The 19,894-nt window shown below is 39.4% G+C and overlaps 1 protein-coding gene across 6 annotated transcripts in view; it reads left to right on the top strand.

Moving 5' to 3' along the window:
- The window catches only part of AP4S1 (adaptor related protein complex 4 subunit sigma 1), a 55,707-nt gene that overhangs the window by 4,494 nt on the left and 31,319 nt on the right, over positions 1–19,894 (top strand). Inside the window, exon 2 of one of the 6 annotated variants that reach the window (XR_004285414.1) lies at positions 3,951–4,131. The exons of 4 other annotated variants lie outside the window; for them this stretch is intronic. The gene's annotated coding sequence lies outside the window, so the exon portion shown is untranslated. Of the gene's footprint in view, positions 1–3,950; positions 4,132–19,894 lie in introns of those variants that run through there. One more of the 6 variants, XM_032341492.1, reaches the window with a different exon arrangement.

Raw genomic sequence — 19,894 nt, forward strand, 5'->3', positions numbered from 1 at the left:
ATTTTTTTACATTATTGTCATTGTACATTGTGTCCATGACTCCTGAGGACACTCTGCGGTGAGCTCCTGGAATCTTGTCCTTTGTATGTAATGAGCTTTCCCAGGTCATGTCATCACCTACAACTCACCTAACTGGAACTCCCTCCTGGAACTGTGGCTGAGTCATTTCCTCTCTTCAGTTTCACCTTTGAAACTTCCTATTTGTTCTGTCTTTTCATCAGTTGTGTTCCCCGCTGCTCCTCTCCCATTGATTGTTTTAGTTTCAGTATACTGCTGATGATCTTCAAGAGTACCTATTTACATTAAATATAAATTTATAAATTTAGAATTTTAGGGTTTTTTTTCCCTTTCCTTTTAGCTTATCTTAGACACCTGTGTGCTTATTCTATCTGACCAAAAAGGGATTTGTCAAATTTGATGTTAGTATGTTATATCAGTAGAAGTATGTTAAGGAATTCCAAGCTTTTAATTAAGTCAGGAGTTGTTAACATTAAGATGTCTTCTTCCCAATTATTGCAATATCTGAGGTACAAAGAGTTTTGACCCTGCCTTTGAAAACTGTATGGCTCCCTGTAATTACTCACCTGAACATCCAGTTTCACACCTTGCTGGCTATAAACCTGATGTCCTTCTAACAAAGAGCTCAAACTGGTTCTCAAACACTGATCTAGTCATCTTTTTGCATCATGTGGAAAGGTTGCAACAGGTACTCTTATCTCCATGGGGAGATGAGGAAGCTGAGATTAGAGTTCTGGTTCACCTCCTCAGGCCCATACTAGAACAGGAAGTGTCCTACTCATATCAGTGAGTATATATATATTTTTGGAAACAAAGTCTCCCCTCACTATTCTTCCTCCTATTCTCCTATCAGTTGCTTAATATCACTGTCTCTGGTTCCCAAATCATTTGTACTTCTAAAATCATTTTTAGGTGATTTGGGGTAATTTTGTCATTGGGGAAATTATGTAGTGTTTACATTTATAAATATAGAGAACAAAGGAGGAAGATCTTGGAGAAGATCTGGCATGTGCTCAAAAACCAAAGGAGCAAACCGTGTAATGTATATAGAACAGAAAATGAGGAGACAGCTTTGCCCTACACCGTGGTTTAACCTGCTGAATAAGATCAGATATCTATTCTCATTACAGGAGTTGCCTGTGGCTAAGAAAATTATAGAAATACATGCAGGGCACTTGAACTATTCAAATAATATGTTGTATGGAAAAGAAAAGGAAAAGGACCTTCAATGGTTATAGAAAAATAGGTACCAAAACCTTTAAGAAACTCAGCATGCTACATAAAATTCTAGTCCAAGTTCATTCCTGAATTGTCTTCTGGGTAATATGAGTCAGAAAGCAGTATGCTTTGATAATATTGTATAATAGCTAACTCACAAAGATGTCACAATTGAAGGGAAAAAAAATTGCCTAGAGCAGAGTCCCTCCTGGACATTGGCTAAAAGTGAACAGCCAGGTCCATAAACATGAGAACCAAATGACTGGAAAATGTGACTGAATGGGAAATTGCCAAAACTTTCCTAGGTAATAATTTACAGTCTTGGAAATGTGGTTTGTCTCCTATTTGAGCAACAGTGGAGAATGTTCAAAAGAGTGATACCAGACACAGACACTTTGCCTTGGAACTCTATGCTAGAGAGTGTTCTCTCTGGAGAATGTTTTAAATTTGGCAAAAATTCCCAAAATCTTGTGGGCTTTTTTTTTTATTACAACATATTTTTAAGTGATGGGTTTGTCTTTGTATTACTAGACTAACCTAAAGAGTATGACAATTACTCCACAAAAAAAAAGGATTGATTGATTAGAACGTTTTAAAATAAATCCTATTCTTCTTTGCTCCTTTTGCTTCATAAGTTTTAATATAGTAATTAGATATTCTAAATCATGCTGTGCCTAGACTTTTTCTATTTAGTTTTTTAATTTTGAAAAATTTCAATCACAGGGGTGCCTAGCTGGATCAGTTGTTGAACATGAGACTCTTGATCTCAGGGTTGTAAATTTGAGCCCTGTGTTGGGTGTGGAGATGACTTAAAAATAAAATCTTAGAAAAAAAAAATTCAGTCATGCAAATATAGAAACAAAGTTTTATGAACTATACTTACAATGGTTATCAAAATGTTGCTGTTGTCTGTTCAACTCTTCCACCTTCTTACTGAGGATTTTTTTTACTATTATCAAAATGTATTTAATAAAGAATTTAATATAAAAATGTTTGCAGCCCTGATTTTCATCTCATAGTAAAACTGGCTCATTGGAAAGGAGACATATTAGAAGCAATTGATTCCTGTGGTGAACAAGTCTTAGCTTATACTTGTTCCAAGGCTTAAATATGATGATACTGTTTCCTCGTATTACCACTTTTTTGTATTGTTCTGTTTTGTTGCCTACTGACTGCTGTCTCGATGCATTCATTTATCACAAGTTTCATAAAGCTATCAAATCCCCCAATATTCCTTGGACATGTCTGCCACCATTTAATTTCAGTTACAACTTCTTATCCCTAAATTTTCCAGCTTGGCAGGGTGAGCTTTGCTCATGACATTACTTGACAAGCTCAAAGATGCCTTAAAACAGAATTCATGGTCTCCCCCATGCTCCTGTGGCAGCCACAGTAATATTTTGAAGTAAATCCCAGACATCATATTATTTCATTGGTATACATTTCTCTAAGTATCTTCAACAGATTAGGACATTTTCTTAAAAAAACATACCACAGTACCAGTGTCACACTTACGAACTTAATTGGTAATTTGTTAATGTAGTCTAATCCTCAACCCATATTCAGTTTCCCCCAGTTGTCCCAAAAAAAACTTTTTAAGGAGTTCGTGACTTCAAATCAGGATCCTAACAAAATTCGCATATTTCATTTAGTTGCTATGTCTTTAGGTTTTTTTTAATTTTCCTTCCCGTCATCCCCACATTGTAATGCCATTTTATTGAAGAGACCAGGTTATTTATCCTATAGGATTTCCCACATTTGGCTGATTGCATTTTTATGTATTATTTAGCATATTCCTTTCTCCTCCATATTTTCTATAAAATAGAAAGTCCTAGATGGGACATTTCCTTGCACTCATGGGCAAGAGAAACCCTACCAGGCATCCTCCCAGTTCTCCCTGTGGTTCTTAGACTCACTTGTGGGGCTCCCATTTTAAGTGGGGAAAAGCATCCCCTTCCTTGGGATGATGACCTGTGATTTCTGGATTCCTTGGCTGCTTTGAATGTTACAAGACCACATTTTCAAACCTCCACTTCAGCCAGCACAGCTGTGGTCATCTTTTTTTTTTCTTTTTTTTTTTTTTAAGATTTTATTTTGAGAGAGAGAACATGAGCAGGGGTGGGGGCAGGGGGTGAGTAAGTTGTTGGGCAGAAGGAGAGGAACAAGCAGACTCCCTGCTAAGCACAGGCTCAACTGGGGGCTCCACTCAGGGCTTGACCCCCAGACCCTGAGATCACGACCAGAAACATAATCAGACACTTAGTCAACTGAGTTACCCAGGTGCACGTGTGGTCACCCCATTTTTGTTGTTAAGTGTAGTTTGACTCTACCCATTCTAGATTTCCAGGACCATTTTTCACCTGGTTTTTGATAAAGATTTTGCCTACAGACTTGAATTTTTTTTTTCCAACCTTGCATCTATCACCATTTTTTGTGAGTGGATCCTGGGAGCTCCCAAAACTACTCTGCTACTATCACCTTGCCTCTACACTCTTGGCATTTTAAAGTTTAAGTTGCTTGCTATTTTACCTAAAGTTACTTATTACAAGCTGATATTGGAATAGCTTTATTTGACCACTATTAAGTATTCAAGGCATTTTTGCTCTTCAAAGATTATGAGATATAAATTAGCATAAATTTAAGTATGAACATTTCTTTGGGTAACGTTCGGGCCAGCTCTTAGCTGACGACTAATATCCTATTTACATTTTCAGCGGGAGCTGTAACATGTTGCTACACTTTACTGTGAAGTTCAGAAAAGCAAAAGGTGTTCCTGGGCAAAGGGCAGCCAAGCAGGCCACCTGAAAGGACCTGCCTTTACCCTGACATTTGATCTGAATGAGAATGATACTAAATTCAGATACGTGTCTGCAAACTTGCCTTGGACAGCATTTGGTGGGTATGCTTTATTTATTGGAAGTAGAAAGGGAGATTAGCTGAACTCACTAAGAGAGCAAATCAGGCACAGGGATTTTGGAAGTATAGGTCCAGTTGTAAACGTTAAGCATGCTGTGGTAAATGTAGTAAAATGAGTTTTACCATCCTAAATTTTCGCATGTTCTGATTGAGTCATTTCTGAGGCATTTTAGGCTTCGTGTTGAGCTCCACCAAAAAGTAAGCAATCTATTAGAATTGCACCTTTTGTGACATGCTCCAGGGTTGGATTGAAACTGCCAGAATATGCATGTTAGCCAATAAAAGCTTTTGTGTAGTGGGTTCAACTGACCTGAACTAGATTTACACTAGTGAATGAGGTGTAGAATTGTGCATCGCTGGTCATACTATGACCATCACTGCATTACTGGAGTCTTGAGGCAAACCTGGAGGGAAAGAGCCCTGGGTGAGAGCACAGACTCTGGAGTTGGGCCATCCAACATTGGGTCCTTTCTCCATTGTTTTAATGGGTGACCTTTGGCAAGTGACTAAGTATTCACACCTGTAAGTGAGGATAAAAACAGTCTCCAACTCATAGGGGTATTATGAGGATCAAATGAATGTAGGTAAAATGTACAGAACAGCCCCTGGCTGTCTAGTTAGTACTGTGTTAGTGCTTTCTAGTGTTACTGTCTCTTGTCATGAGTTGCTGTGTCGGGTCCTGTTCACACATCATATTCCAAAGTGCAAATACTACCTTTCATGATGCAGCCGAGAAGGTCCTTTATGAGCACCATCAAACATTGGGAGTATTAATTACTCATTTGAATTAGCATTCATGTTAGTCGTGTCACTAACAAAAAAGATAGATCTTGTTGGGTAAGTTAGCTGATCCCCAAACAGGAGTTTAATACAGTAATTTTTGTGTTTCACTGCTTCTCTTTAGAAGGGTGATCTGCAAAAACAATTTGGAGCCATAATTTTCCACTATCTTGAGACCCTGAAAATATTGATGTATCTTTTGCTATGCTTGGTTTTAACTCAGGACATACTTTATTTAAGAAGCTCTTAAAAGAAGAACTTTAATACATTGGTGTAGTTTCATAGTATGATTTTCTTGTGTATTTTTTAGGGAAATATTAATAGTAATTAATTTTTCCTTAAGTAATGTGAGCATTAGAGTTAAAAATGACAATATTGAAACGAATTAGTTGCAGATAAATTATGGAATGATTACTTTTTAGAAACATTTTCTTTTTTTTTTTTAAGATTTTATTTATTTATTTGACAGAGATCACAAGTAGGCAGAGAGGAAGGGAAGCAGACTCCCCACAGAGCAGAGAGCCCGATGTGGGTCTTGATCCCAGGACCCTGGGATCACAACCTGGGCCGAAGGCAGAGGCCTTAACCCACTGAGCCACCAAGGTGCCCCTATAGAAACATTTTCAATAATTCCAGCATTGTATTTAAATTCAATTTATAGTCAACTTTTCAGAGATACATTTTTTTGTAAAGTGAGATTCCTTTGCATCCCAGCAATGTTTTGTTTGCTTCTTCTTTGACACAAGAAGATAAGAGCCATCAACAAATCAAATTTTAATTCCAAATTACTTTAGTTTGATTTGAATTTAAAACCTGTAACATTGCACTTGACACTTTAAGAGTACTCATAGGCCTGTCATTCAGATCCTAATACGATGCTATTAGGTGACTGCTCTTCAGAAGGAAAAACATAGAGGAAAAATCTGCCTTTGTCTGGCTTCCACAGTTTTCATTGGAAATCAGATGCCCAGCAAAAATGAACAAGATCCGTCTAACTTAATACGGAAGTTAAATTTATTAGAATCCAGAATATCTGGTTTGAAGTATTTCCAATTTGAGAGCTTGTTTGGAGGTTCTAGCAGGGGAGCGCAGCTACTCGTATACCCTTGACCGAAGAACGGTCCTCTCCTCTATCGGGGAAGGTCGTCCTCTTCGACCGAGCGCGCAGCTTCGGGAGGGACGCACATGGAGCGGTGAGGGAGGAAGGGGACACCCGCCTAGCCAGCCAGATCAGCCGAATCAACCCTGGCGATCAATGGGGTGACAGATGTCGCAGCCAGATCGCCCTCACCTCCGGAAATTTGACAAGCTGCCCATTTTACAGGAATGGGGAGTAAAATATAGTACTCCTATTTATCTTCTGGAGTTCCTCCTTATTGACACATTGTAACATCAGAATAGCAAGTTCTGGGAGCATCCCAGCCATGAGACTGCTAGACCTCTGCTTTCCATGCTCTCTCCTCTAAAACAAGATATTGGATGTCTTTGTTAGCCCAAAAATTCGATGAAGAGGGGCGCCTGGATGGCTCAGTGGGTTAGGCCTCTGCCTTTGGCTTAGGTCATGATTTCAGGGTCCTGGGATCAAGCCCTGAGTTGGACTCTCTGCTCAGCAGGGAGCCTGCTTCCCCCTCTCTCTGCCTGCCTCTCTGCCTACTTGTGATCTCTCTCTGTGTCAAATAAAATAAAATAAAATAAATCTTTAATAAATAAATAAATAATTTTAAAATAAAATTTAAAAAATTCAATGAAGATTTTTAGTCAGGAAGCACAAGTATTTGATTCCTGTGGCTAATTTTAACTGAACAATGAAGATTACCCATGCAGGGGTATTTCTTCACTATTTCTAACCCATGCCCATGTTTTATCAAAGTAAAATATAATTCCCTATTTTAATGTTATTTCAAATTTCAAAATAAATTATCCTTGACATGAAACCCTATAGAAGAGGGGCGCCTGGGGGGCTTGGTTGGTAAGTGTCAGCCTTCGGCTCAGGTCATGATCTCAGGGTCCTGAGATCAAGCCCCACATCAGACTCTCTGCTCAACTGGGAGTCTGCTGCTCCAACTCTCCCTCTCTTCTCTCTCTCTCTCTCACTCTGCTCTCCCTCTCTCTCTCTCAAATAATTAAATAAAATCTTTAAAAAAAAAAACCTAATAGAAGAAAGATAATTTTAGAAGAAAATCTTTGTTTTGATTTCAAAAGATATGTATTATTATCTCCATTGGTGGTAATGGGAAGGTTGAGTCCCATTGTTTGCCCCAAAGCAGCTTTTCTATCCTAAGAGTGGAGGGTAAGATATCAACAACAAAAGGGTGCCTGGGTGGCTCAGTTGGTTGAGCTACTGCAGCTCAGGTCATGATCCTGGAGTCCTGGGATCCAGTCCCACATCAGTCTCCCTGCTCAGCAGGGAGTCTGCTCCCTCTGACCCTCCCCATTCTCAAGCTCTTTCTCTCTCTCTCTCTCTCTCAAATAAATAAATAAAATCTCTTTTAAAAAATGTGAACAACAGCAACAGCAGCTACAACAACAAGCTCCTGTGAACTCCAGCCATTAACAATTTGTATCTTTAAAAAGTACATGGCCCCGCCACCACCTGACCTGATAGTCATTACCTCTCTGGCAGATGACTGATGGAGCATCTATTCTCAATCCCTCCATCACCCACTACACACACACACACACACACACACACACACACACACACACATGACTAATGAATAAAAATAAAACAAGTATTTTCAGACAATGTAATGCTCTATTTATAGTATATAAATTCCTCATCCTCAGTTTTTGAAATATGACTTTTCTCCCGCTTCCTGAATCATGTTGCTGTAAAGACCTTAAAAATTCTTCAATTCACCCCCTGATTTAGGATAGAAGTCTGATATCTGAACATCTCCAAAAGTTCAATATCTACCCTTTTCATTAAGACTTCCAGCTTGTTTCTGATATATTTATATATGTTTTGAAGTTATAAATAACCACACTTAATTTGAACTTACATTGTATCTTGGACCAGAATTTGATGAGATTTTTTTTTTTAAAGATTTTATTTATTTACTTGACAAAGATCACAGGTAGGCAGAGAGGCAGAGAGAGAGAGAGAGAGAGAAGTAGGCTCGCCGCTGAGCAGAGAGCCCAATGTGGGACTCGATCCCAGGACCTTGAGATCATGACCCGAGCCAAAGGCAGACATGTACTGGGACTTCCAGAAATCACCTTAGAGCCTGTCTCTGAACAAACACACACCTAAATCATTTACAACAATTTGGAATTTTTTTTTTTTTAAGATTTTATTTATTTGACAGGCAGAGATCTCAAGTAGGCAGAGAGGCAGGCAGAGAGAGAGAGGGAAGCAGGCTCCCTGCAGAGCAGAGAGCCTGATGCGGGGCTCGATCCCAGGACCCTGAGATCATGACCCAAGCCCAAGGCAGAGGCTTAACCCACTGAGCCGCCCAGGTGCCCTTGATGAGGTATTTTTTAAATTTTTGTAACTGAAGTATAGTTGACCTACAATGTTACATTAGTGTTAAGCTTACAACATAATGATTCTATAATTCTGTGTATGTTATTCAGTGCGCACCATAATAAGTATAGTTGATGAGACTTCCTTTTTTTTTTTCCAAGATTTTATTTATTTAGGGGCACCGGGTGGCTCAGTGGGTTAAAGCCTCTGCCTTTGGCTCAGGTCATGATTCCAGGGTCCTGGGATCCAGCCCGGCATCAAGCTCTCTGCTCAGCAGGGAATCTCCTTCCTCCTCTCTCTCTGCCTGCTTCTCTGCCTACTTGTGATCTCTGTCTGTCAAATAAATAAATAAATAAATCTTTTTTTAAAAAAAATTTTATTTATTTGACAGACACGCAATGAGAGAGGGAACACAAGCAGGAGGGAGAAGCAGGCTTCCTGCCCAGCAGGGAACCCGATGAGGGCTGGATCCCAGGATCCCAGGATCCCAGGATCATGACCTGAGCTGAAGGCACCTACCTAACAACTGAGCCACCCAACAACTGAGCCACCCAGGTGCCCGATAAGACTTTTTGGTCAGTTTACCAAAATGTCTTTAGGTCAAGATGTTAGAGTCCTATGAAGTTTTAGAAATCTTTCAGATATATTCTTAGAAAAATGACAGACCAGAGTATTAAGGTTTATTCTTTTTTTTTTAAGATTTTATTTATTTATTTGTCAGAAAGAGAGAGAGAAAGCATGCAAGCAGGCAGAGAGGCAAGCAGAGGCAGAGAGAGAGGCAGGCTCCCTGCTGAGCAAGGAGCCCGATGTGGGACTCTATCCCAGGACCCTGGGATCATGACCTGAGCCGAAGGCAGCGGCTTAACCCACTGAGCCACCCAGGCGTCCCTTAAGGTTTATTCTTAAAGTACTTTTCTACAGAAATAGGAGCTTCAGGATTTCCATAGATCCTGAATTTGATTGAAATTTAGCATTTTATTATTTTTTAAAAGCCTTTATTTTTAAGTAATCTCTACACCCAATGTGGGGCTCAGTCTTACAACCCTAAAATCAAGAGCTGTGTTCTCTTGAGCCAGCCAGGTACCCCGAAATTTCAAATTTTAAATGGTTTTAATATTTTATTTATTATAGAGGGTGGAGGGGCAGAGGAAGAAAATATTAAGCTTTATCTCACAACCCTGAGATCATGGCCTGAGCTGAAATCAAGAGTCCAACGCTTAACTTACTGAGCCACCCAGGTGCCCCTTAACTATTTTAAAACCAAATTTTAAAAGTAGTACACATGTAAATGTGTTAATTGCCAAATAAATCAAATGTGGTAGAAATACTTCTTGAGGGTGCCTGGGTGGCTCAGTGGGTTGAGCCTCTACCTTCAGCTCAGGTCGTGATCCTAGGGTGCTGGGATGGAGTCCCATATCGGGCTCTCTGCTCAGCAGGGAGCCCGTTCATCCCCTCTCTCTCTCTGCCTGCCTGCCTACTTGTGATCTCTCTTTGTCAAATAAATAAATAAAATCTTTAAAAACAGAAACAAAAACAAAGAAATACTTCTTGAGTGACCCAGGGATTTAACAGAAGTTAAAAATCTCAGGTAAAGCTACTGAAAATGTATTCTGAATCATAAAGAAGAGATTTAGAGAGAGATTGGGGGGGGGGTGGAAAGAAAGGCAGGGTAGTAAAAGGTTTCCTGAAGTCACATTTAATTGGTCTTAGAATTACAGTAGCAGGGCTCCTGGATGGCTCAGACATTAGGCATCTGCCTTCAGCTCAGGTCATGATATCAAGCCCCGCATTGGGCTCCCTGCTCAGAGGGAAGCCTGCTTCTCCCTCTCCCACTCCCCTTGCTTGTGTTCCCTCTCTCACTGTCTCTCTCTGTCAAATTAATAAATAAAATCTTTAAAAAAAGAACTACAGTAGCAAGAATCTGTTGGAAAGAATCTCTCCTACACTGAGGAGGAGGATGAAGAAGGAAAAGGAGAGCTCTGTTGAGTGTCGCACATGTCCTTTATCTCATTTGGTCCTCACATAAGTCTGTGAGGCAGCTGTCATTCTCAGTTAACAGATGAGAAAACTGAATCATCGAAGAATTCCAGTAAATCTGAAGCAAAGAAAAAGACCCGTTTTTTTGTGTATAAAGAAACAGTATATATTACAAACTCTGAGGGAGGTGCTCCAAAATAGATGAAAGTCTGCTACTGACCAGTATTTCCTCTCGTTTTAAGGATGGAAAGATTCAGAAACAGCTAGATAATTGAGAAGCCTATGGAATGAATCAATGTGATGTGGCAAGTAGATCTAGTAGTTGCTATTTCCATGCTTCTGGTATTTAGTCCATACTGATTAGATGCTGCCAACCCATCCACTTTGAAAAATAGTTCATGTTTTAAAGAAGTACGGCGTTTAGAAATGTCACGATAAATAGAACAATAGTTTCATTATTCAGATTAACATTTATTTTCCAGTTGGGTAGTTTACATAATGCAGCTCAACCCTCCTAAACAAACTTTTTGTGTATGAGACAAAAAATAACACATCTCTTCAAACTTAGGAAATATGGCAAAATAAAGATAGGGAATTGGCCCCAGTCCTACCATCCAGATTTAAGCAAAATGCATTTTGGTCTCATTACTTCCTTCTCTGCTTATTATTTCATAGTAATTCTGAGCTTTATGTAACGTACATGCACAATGATTTTTTTTTTAAGATTTTATTTATTTGCCAGAGAGAGAGAGAGAGAGAGTACACACAAGCAGGCAGAGAGGCAGGCAGAGGTAGCAAGAGAAGCAGGCTCCCCGCCGAGCAAGGAGCCCGATGTGGGACTCGATCCCAGGACCTTGGAATCATGACCTGAGCCGAAGGCAGCGGCTCAACCAACTGAGCCACCCAGGCGTCCCGTGCACAATGATTTTTAATAAATTTACCAAGTTGTGCAAATATTATCATGCAAATAAATCCAGTGTTAGAAGATTCTTATTATAGGGAGATGGGTGAGAGATGGGCTAAATGGTGATGGGCATCTAGGAGGGCACTTGTTGTGATGGGCGCTGGGTGTTACATGTAAATGATGAATCACTATGTTCTACTCCTGAGCCCAATACTATATTATATGTTAACTAACTTGAATTTATTTATTTATTTATTTATTTAAGCTTTTATTTATTTACTTGACAGATCACAAGTAGGCAGAAAGGCAGGCAGAGAGAGAGAGGAGGAAGCAGGCTCTCCTCCAAGCAGAGAGCCCGATGCGGGGCTCTATCCCAGGACCCTGGGATCATGACCTGAGCCGAAGGCAGAGGCTTTAACCCACAGAGCCACCCAGGCGCCCCAACTTGAATTTAAATAAATACATTTTTTTACAAGAAGATTTTTTTTTTTAAAAGATTTATTTATTTGAGAGAGCACATGTGTAAGTAGGGGGAGGTGAGGAGAGAGAGAGAGAGAGACTCTTAGACTCCCTACTGATCAGGGAGCCCGAAGCGGGGCTCCATCTCACAATCCTGAGATCAACGCCTGAGCTGAAACCAAGAGTTGGAGGCTGACTATGCAGGCTCCACCAAAAAGAAGATTTTCATCATCCCTAAAACAAGCCCCATCCCCATTTTCCCCTAAACCTCTCCTGGCCCTAATTACATTATATTTGGCCCACTAATACACTTTCGATCTATATGTATTTGTCTTTTCTGGATATTTCAGAGTAATGGAATCATACAATAGGTAGTGTTTTGCATCGGGCTTCTTTCATTTAATGTTTTCAAGTTTCGCCCATTTCATAGCATGTAGGAGTATTTTGCTCCCTTTCACTGCTAGGTAGTTTTCCATTATGTGTAGATCCAGCGTGTTCTGTTGATCCACTCATCAGCTGACGGACATTTGGGTTGTTTCCACTTTTTGGCTATTATGAATAATGTTCTATGAACATTCATGTACGAGTCTTTGTCGACATGGTTTCATTTCTCTTGGGCTTATACTTAAAAGTAGAATGGCTGGATAATTTGGTAAATTTGTGTAAATTTTTAGAAAACTGCCAAATTGTTTTCCAGAGTGGTGGAACATTTATTTTCCCAACAACACTGCATGGAGGTTCCAGTGTCTCCACATCCTAGCCAGCACTTGTTATTTTCTCTCTTAAAAGAAAAAAAAAAAAAAGACTTATGTATTTATTTTAAAGAGAGACAGAGCATGAGCAGGAGGGGAGAGGGAGAGGGGGAGAGAGAGAGAACCCCAAGCTGACCCCACACCCTGCACAGAGTCTCATGCCAAGCTCAGTCCCACAACCCTGAGATCATGACCTGAGCCAAAACCAAGAGTCTGACACTTACCCGACTGACACTTAACCGTTCTGAACCTGAACCAGGTTCCCGTATTTTCTCCCTTTTTGGTTATAGCTACTCAGGGGGGTGTGGAGTGATATCTTGTGGTTTTAATTGGAACTTTCCTAAGGATTAATGATGTTGAACATTTCTTCATGTGCTCATTAGGAATTTGTATATTCTCCTTTCACATGTGCTTTGAAATCCATTATCCATTTTTTAAATTGTCTTGCTTTTCTTCCTATGAAGGAGTCTCTCATATTCTAGATACAAATCCTTTATCAGATACATGATTTGCAAATAATTTCTCCTAGTCTGTGACTTTTCATTTTCTTAAGGAAATGTCTTAACGTGTTTCTTCATGTCTTTTGAAATACACGTTTTCTAGTCTGATAAAATCCAGTTTATCATTTTTTTCTGTGGTAGAGCATGCTTTTGTTTTGTTTTGTTTGTTTGTTTGTTTTTAAATATTTTTATTTATTTATTTTGAGAGTGAGAGAGAGAGGACAAGTGCAAGAAAGGCAAAGGGTAAAGAAAGCTCCCTGCTGAGCAGGGAATCCCAATGCAGGGCATCATCCCAGAACACTGGGATCATAATCTGAGCTGAACAAAGATGCTTAACCAACTGAGCCAACCAGGCACCCCTGTGTTTTTGGTCTTAAATCTGTTTTTTCTAAAAGTTTTATAGTCTTGGGGCACCTGACTGGTTCAGTCGGTAGAGCATGTGACTCTTGATCTCAGGGTCATTGAGTTCAAGCTCCACTTAAGTGTGGATTCTACTTAAAATAATTTTTTTAAATAAAATTAAAAGTTTTACAGTTTTACCTCTTATATTTGGTCTGTGATCTACTTTGAGTTAATTTTGGCATATGGTATAACGTGCATTGTAATTTCTTGAGGTTAAATGAAATATTCTAGTTAGCTACTATAAATTCTTGACGAAAGAATGGCTCTGTGCTTCCTGGAAATAACATTGTATTCTAATATACGTACAACTTTGAGAGAGACCTGCTGAGGCCATGAGGGATGGGGCTGCCACCAAACCTGCCAGATCGCGTGAACAAACCTGAGCGTCTGTGGAGTGACATGTCAGGACAGCTTGCCCTCTCACCCAGCATTCTATGGATTAAGATCCATGTCCAAATGAAAGAAATTACCCATAATAGTTGTGTTTCTGTTTACTCTATTGCCTTACTGTCATGTACCTAGTAAGCACTCAGCTCATGTTATTTGGTCTGATTTGATATTGAGAAGGGTGAACTTCATGACCTTGTGTATTTTAATGAGTCGTTTCATACTCTGCTACGGCCATGTATGGTTCCTGCTCCAGACCTACTGAATCAGATTCTATATTTTCCTAAGTTCCCCCAAGTGATTTATATGCTCATTAAGTTTGATAAGCACTGGTCTAGAGCAGAGCAAGCTGCAGCCTGCAGACTAAATCCAGTTTCTGAAGGCTTTCATAAATAAAGTTTTCTTGGAACACAGCTTTACATATTATTTATATTGTATGGGCTGCTTTCATTCTGCAGGGGCAGAGTGACTGGTGAGAAAGAGACCATATGGCCCTCAGAGCCTAAAATATACCTGGCTTTTATAGAAAAAGCTTTTCTGAACCCTGAACTAGGGAAAAAGAGGGAATATTCCCAACTGGTGATGTGTAGTGGAAGGATTACTGGGAACTACTAGAGGTTATCCAGGTCAGAGCAGAGACTGACCAAAGGGCATAGGAAGCCATTTACAGAACATATACATTGATACACGCACATGCCCCTCATCTCTTAAAATTAATATGCTTCTTAGCTAAACAAAAATAAGAAAGCCTAAAGTGTAGTTGTTGGGAATGTTAATACAAATGAACCTCATACATAAACATCTATAATACACTGATAAGAACTTAGATATCTAAGCTATATAACCAAATATAACTAATATAACCAATATGACATAGGCTTAGACACTCAGACACACCAACAAACAAACCCCCTTCACTTTAATACAAATACAACTCTCTCCTTTTATATTTTAAAGTTTTTTTTTTTTTTTTAATCTAAGTAATTTCTATACCCAGTGTGGGGCTTGAACTCATGACTCACATTCTTTTCCAACCGAGCCAGCCAGGCACCTCTCTCTCCTTTTTTAAAACTAAACTTTTGGGGCGCCTGGGTGGCTCAGTGGGTTAAGCCGCTGCTTTCGGCTCAGGTCATGATCTCAGGGTCCTGGGATCGAGTCCCGCATCGGGCTCTCTGCTCAGCAGGGAGCCTGCTTCCTCCTCTCTCTCTCTGCCGGCCTCTCTGCCTACTTGTGATCTCTCTCTGTCAAATAAATAAATAAAATCTTAAAAAAAACAAAAACAACTAAACTTTTTACCTGGAATAATTTTAGATTTATAAAAGAATTGCAAAGATAGCATAGAGAATTTCTGAATATCTTCACCCATTTCCCCTAATGTTGTCATTTCATATTACCATGTTACATTTATCAGATCTAAAAAAACCAACATGGGTAGCATTATTACTGACTAAACTCAGACTATTCTCATGTTTCACACACACAAAAAAAAATTTTAAGATTTTGTTTATTTATTTGAGAAAGAGAGTGAGAGCAAGAGAAAAAGAGTGCATACACAGAAGGAGAGAGAGAAGCAGGCTCCCCACAGAGCAGAGAGCCCAGTGCAAGGCTCCATCACGGGACCCTGGGATTGTGATTTGAGCCAAAAACAGATGCTTAACGTACTGAGCCACCCATGTGCCCCTCACCAAAAAATTTTTTTAAGTTTATTTATTTATTTTTAAGTAATCTGTACACCCAAAGTGGAACTCAAACTCACAGCCCCAAGATCAAGAGTCACATTCTCCTCTGAGCCAGCCAGGCACCCCTTGCCAATTTTTTATTAATGTCCTTTTTCTGTTCAGGATCCCCTCCAGGATATCACATTGCATGTAGTCACCATTATCTCCTTACTCTCCTCTGATCTCTTACAGTTTCTCACACTTCTCTTGTTTTTCATGATCTTGACAATTGGGGAAATAGAGGTGGGATTTTTTTTTTTTAGAATGTCCTTTCATTTGTTTTTTGTTTGTTTGTTTTCTACTGCATTTTCACATGATTAGAATGGGCTGTGGGTTTGGGGAAGAATACCACAGAGATGAAGTACTTTTCTCATCACATCGTATCAGGGGACATGACATGACTGATGATGCTAGCTTTCATCAGTTGGGCAAGGTGGTGTGTGCCAGGTTTCTCTGCTGTGAGGATACCATTTTCTGTTTCCACATGCTGTCTTTTGGAAGTGAGTCACTAAGTCCTCCTTACCCTCCAGTGAATGGGTGGGAGAATTTAAGCTCCACCTCCTGAAGGAGAGCCTCTCAACTGAAAGCCTTCGCTTTTATGGAGTCCTACTTAGTACCCGTTTTCGTTGACTGAAAGAAATTCAAAAAGAATTTTCACTTGCAGGAGAAAAGGCGGAAAGCGAAAATAGCGTTGAGCATTTGTTTTGCAGTGAGCAGTTTCGGAGGCAATGTGCACCCGGACAGCCAGAGAGGTCCCGCCAAGCTCCTTCCCCCGGAACTACACTCAGCATAATAGCATCGAGCTGCCAGAGCTTGGAACTGTGTTCCTGAGCATCTGTGCTTTCTCTCCATTTATTTTGTACATCCCTTAGCAAGATGGGTCCTAAGGCATCAGAAAAGCCTGAGAGAGGTTATTTTTTGTGTCTGGGAATGCTCAAAAATCTTCCCATATAAATTAATAGTGATTGCTTTTTTGCTTTACTGCCATTTTTGGCTTGGTAAAGGTTTCCCAGGAGCAGTCTACTTTCAGAGAGCAGGGGGAAACCTATATATGGGATTCTTCTGTCCTATTTATTTCTTCAATCATGTACTTATATCAGTATGTACTAATGTATACTTACTGTATACTCTGGGTAATCTGATACTTTGTTATTTGTTGTCCAGATTGTTTTCAGCTTTGGCCACTGGGAGCTAGCTCTTCCCAGATTGTCTGGTCTTTTTTTTTTTTTTTTTTAAACAGTCTTTATTGAGATATAATTCACCCACTTAAAGTATATAATTCGGGACGCCTGGGTGGCTCAGTTGGTTAAGCAGCTGCCTTCGGCTCAGGTCATGATCCCAGAGTCCTGGGATTGAGTCCCACATCGGGCTCCTTGCTCGGCGGGGAGCCTGCTTCTCCCTCTGCCTCTGCCTGCCATTCTGTCTGCCTGTGCTCGCTCTCTCTCCCTCTCTCTGACAAATAAATAAAATCTTTAAAAAAAAAATAAAATAAAGTATATAATTCAGTGGCTTTTATATATGCACATTGTTCAACTATTATTACAATGCTATTCCTCTTAGACCTCCCATCCCAAACCCCCATCCCCTGGCAAGCCTTAATCTATTTACTTTCCTTGTAGATTTGCCCATTCCGGACATTTCATATAAATGGAATCATACAATATATTGTCCTTGTGACTGGCTTCTTTCAGTTAGCATGATGTTTTCAATGTTCATTTTTCTAATCTCTTTTTGTTTGTTTTATGTGTTATTTTTGTATGGTTTCTGTCTAGTCTCTATAATCGTTACAGATCTTGCTTCTACATAATTATAATCCATGTGGTATAGAATTTGGTATTCTGATTTTGTGACTTTATTATATCTACATTTTCTCCATTTTTCTGCATAGTCTGCATATTTTTCTTTTTTAAAAAAATTATTTAAATCCAATGAACATATAGGTTTCAAAGGTAGAGGTCAGTGATTCATCAGTCTTACTTAACACCCAGTGCTCATTACATCACTTGGCCTCTCTAATGTCCATCACCCAGTTACCTCATCCCCCACCCCTCCTCCAGCAACCCTCAGTTTCTTTCCTATGCTTAAGAGTCTCATGGCCCCTTGCGTGGTTATTTTAATGGTTAAAAAATATCAAGTTGGTGTTCATTTAACACTTGGTTCTCAGATTGTAATGTCAGCTTGTTTCATTTCTCACTATTAAAAATATTTTCATGCCTGTGATTTTAAACTTATACCTTAGAATAGAGTACCAAAACAGAAATGCTTAGGTAAACAGTAGAATCATTTTCATGATTTTTTTGGTTAAATTCTATCAAGTTACACTGTAAAAAAATTTGTAACAATTTAAGGGACCACTCACAATATATACATATACACCTATCTGTTTCCTTATAATCTTACCAGCATTCCTTTCTAGTTTAATATACAATAAGAAAGGAAATGAAAGAAGTCAGTGTGTTAAATATTTTACAAGAATTACGTCATTTACCTCATTTGATCTTCCACTACCACTCTGTAAAGTAATTGTTGCTTCCAGTTAACCGAGAAAAGGCAGAGCGCCAGAGACTTCCCCGGTTACAGCCAGAGGGCAAATACCAAAGGTCAAGTCCTGGAAGATTGCAGAAATCCAAGCCCTCTCGTTAAGAACTAAGGCCAGAGAAAGAAAGGGAGCCAAGGCCCTGGATCAAGGGGACAAAGACCAGGAAAGCCTGAACTAGACTGAGTCAACAGGAAGTGCTCCTGATGAGTTCCAAGATGCCTCTCTTCAATGCCCTTTTATAGGCTCCAGCCAGGGCTTTGTGAGCGTACCTGATTCATTCAAAGGTTCCAAAACACAATAACTGCCAGACTAGTCACTTGGCATCTTAGAGTTCAATCACATTTAGGTTTAAGAAATAAAGTTACTATACATGCATGCGTATTTACATGTAAATTAATAGAAAGTCTAGAGGAATATGCACCAAACTTAAAAACATTGGTTTATATCTTTGAGGAAGGCTTTGGGGCAGGAGTCGGGGTACCAGAGTACTTTATGTGTCTGCTTTGTTTGAATACTGATGTGATTTCTTATTAAGGGGAAATTATCACTTTAAAAATGTTTTCATTATTTCATTCATTCATTTCATTCATTCAACAAACATTTATTGGATAATCTCTTACACTAGGCACTGTGCAAAGATCTGAAATAAGATATGAATCCTACCCACAAGTTCATGTTCTAATACAGTGTTTTTCAAACGTTGGGCCACAGTTCTTTAGTGGCTTCTGAAATTAAAAATCTGTGGATCATATTGTATTATAACCCTAAGTATAAAATAAAATATCTGTGAGTCTTTACTGATATAAATAAGTGATTGAGTAAATAAATAATAGGGTACGGTAGACAGATCTCCTGTGCAGCAGAATTCCAAATAATTAACATAGGTACTTTTTCTTCAAGGAGATGGAACATAACTTCCCAACCCTTAATGTGGGCTACATATAATGACTTCCCTCCACAAAGAGTATGGTGTGGAAAGGATAACTTTATATTACAGAAACCTAACAAAACTGTCTCAGCCAGATAACCAAGATCAGGTTCAACAGTGATACATCATGTTGATAGTATGTGTATTTTGTGTGTTGGGGCTCAGTCTGTTAAGCGTGTGCTTTTGGCTCAGGTCATGATCCCAGGGTCCTGGGATCAAACCCTGCATTGGGCTCCTCATTCAGCAGGAGGCCTGCTTCTGCCTCTCCCACTCCCCCTGCTTGTGTTCCCTCTCTCGCTATCTCTCTCTCATGTGTCAAATAAATAAACAAAATCTTAAAAAAAAAAATACATTTATCTACGTAACCCAAACACCTCACACCTACATTTTTTATAAAATGTCACAAAAATCACTAGAGTACAATATACACAGAATGGATAGGTATTGTTTGGTGAACATCATATATAACTGAATCAGATACGTATGTACATGTATGCTGGTTCACAATAAAAAAGTAAAAATCACTGGTTTTGTAGGAGAGCTTAGTATGTAATCAAATTCAGCCACCTGAAGTTGATACTTAGTAAGCTTAAATGAACCTCTAATGACAGTAATACACTGAGCAAGGCAAAGAGACACTGTGACAGATTCAAGATGGCATCAGATTATGAGTCAGAGGACCAGAATTCAAGACTTCACTCTACATCTCAGATTATCCATTTTCCCATCTGCAAAATGAAGGGAGTGCACATCAGGGCTGACAGATATAAGACACATATGTTGCCACACCCTGCTTCCTAACCTGCAGCTGACATACTCATCATTCATGGCATCCGTTTGAACCTAAACAGTTGCAGAATCCTTCCAAACACAGTGCTCAAAGCAGCACATACAGTTAGTCATGATTGGCACCCAAGTTACAATCTATTT

This window comes from Mustela erminea, chromosome 5 (assembly GCF_009829155.1).
Source record: "Mustela erminea isolate mMusErm1 chromosome 5, mMusErm1.Pri, whole genome shotgun sequence".
NCBI classification, from domain to species: Eukaryota; Metazoa; Chordata; class Mammalia; order Carnivora; family Mustelidae; genus Mustela; species Mustela erminea.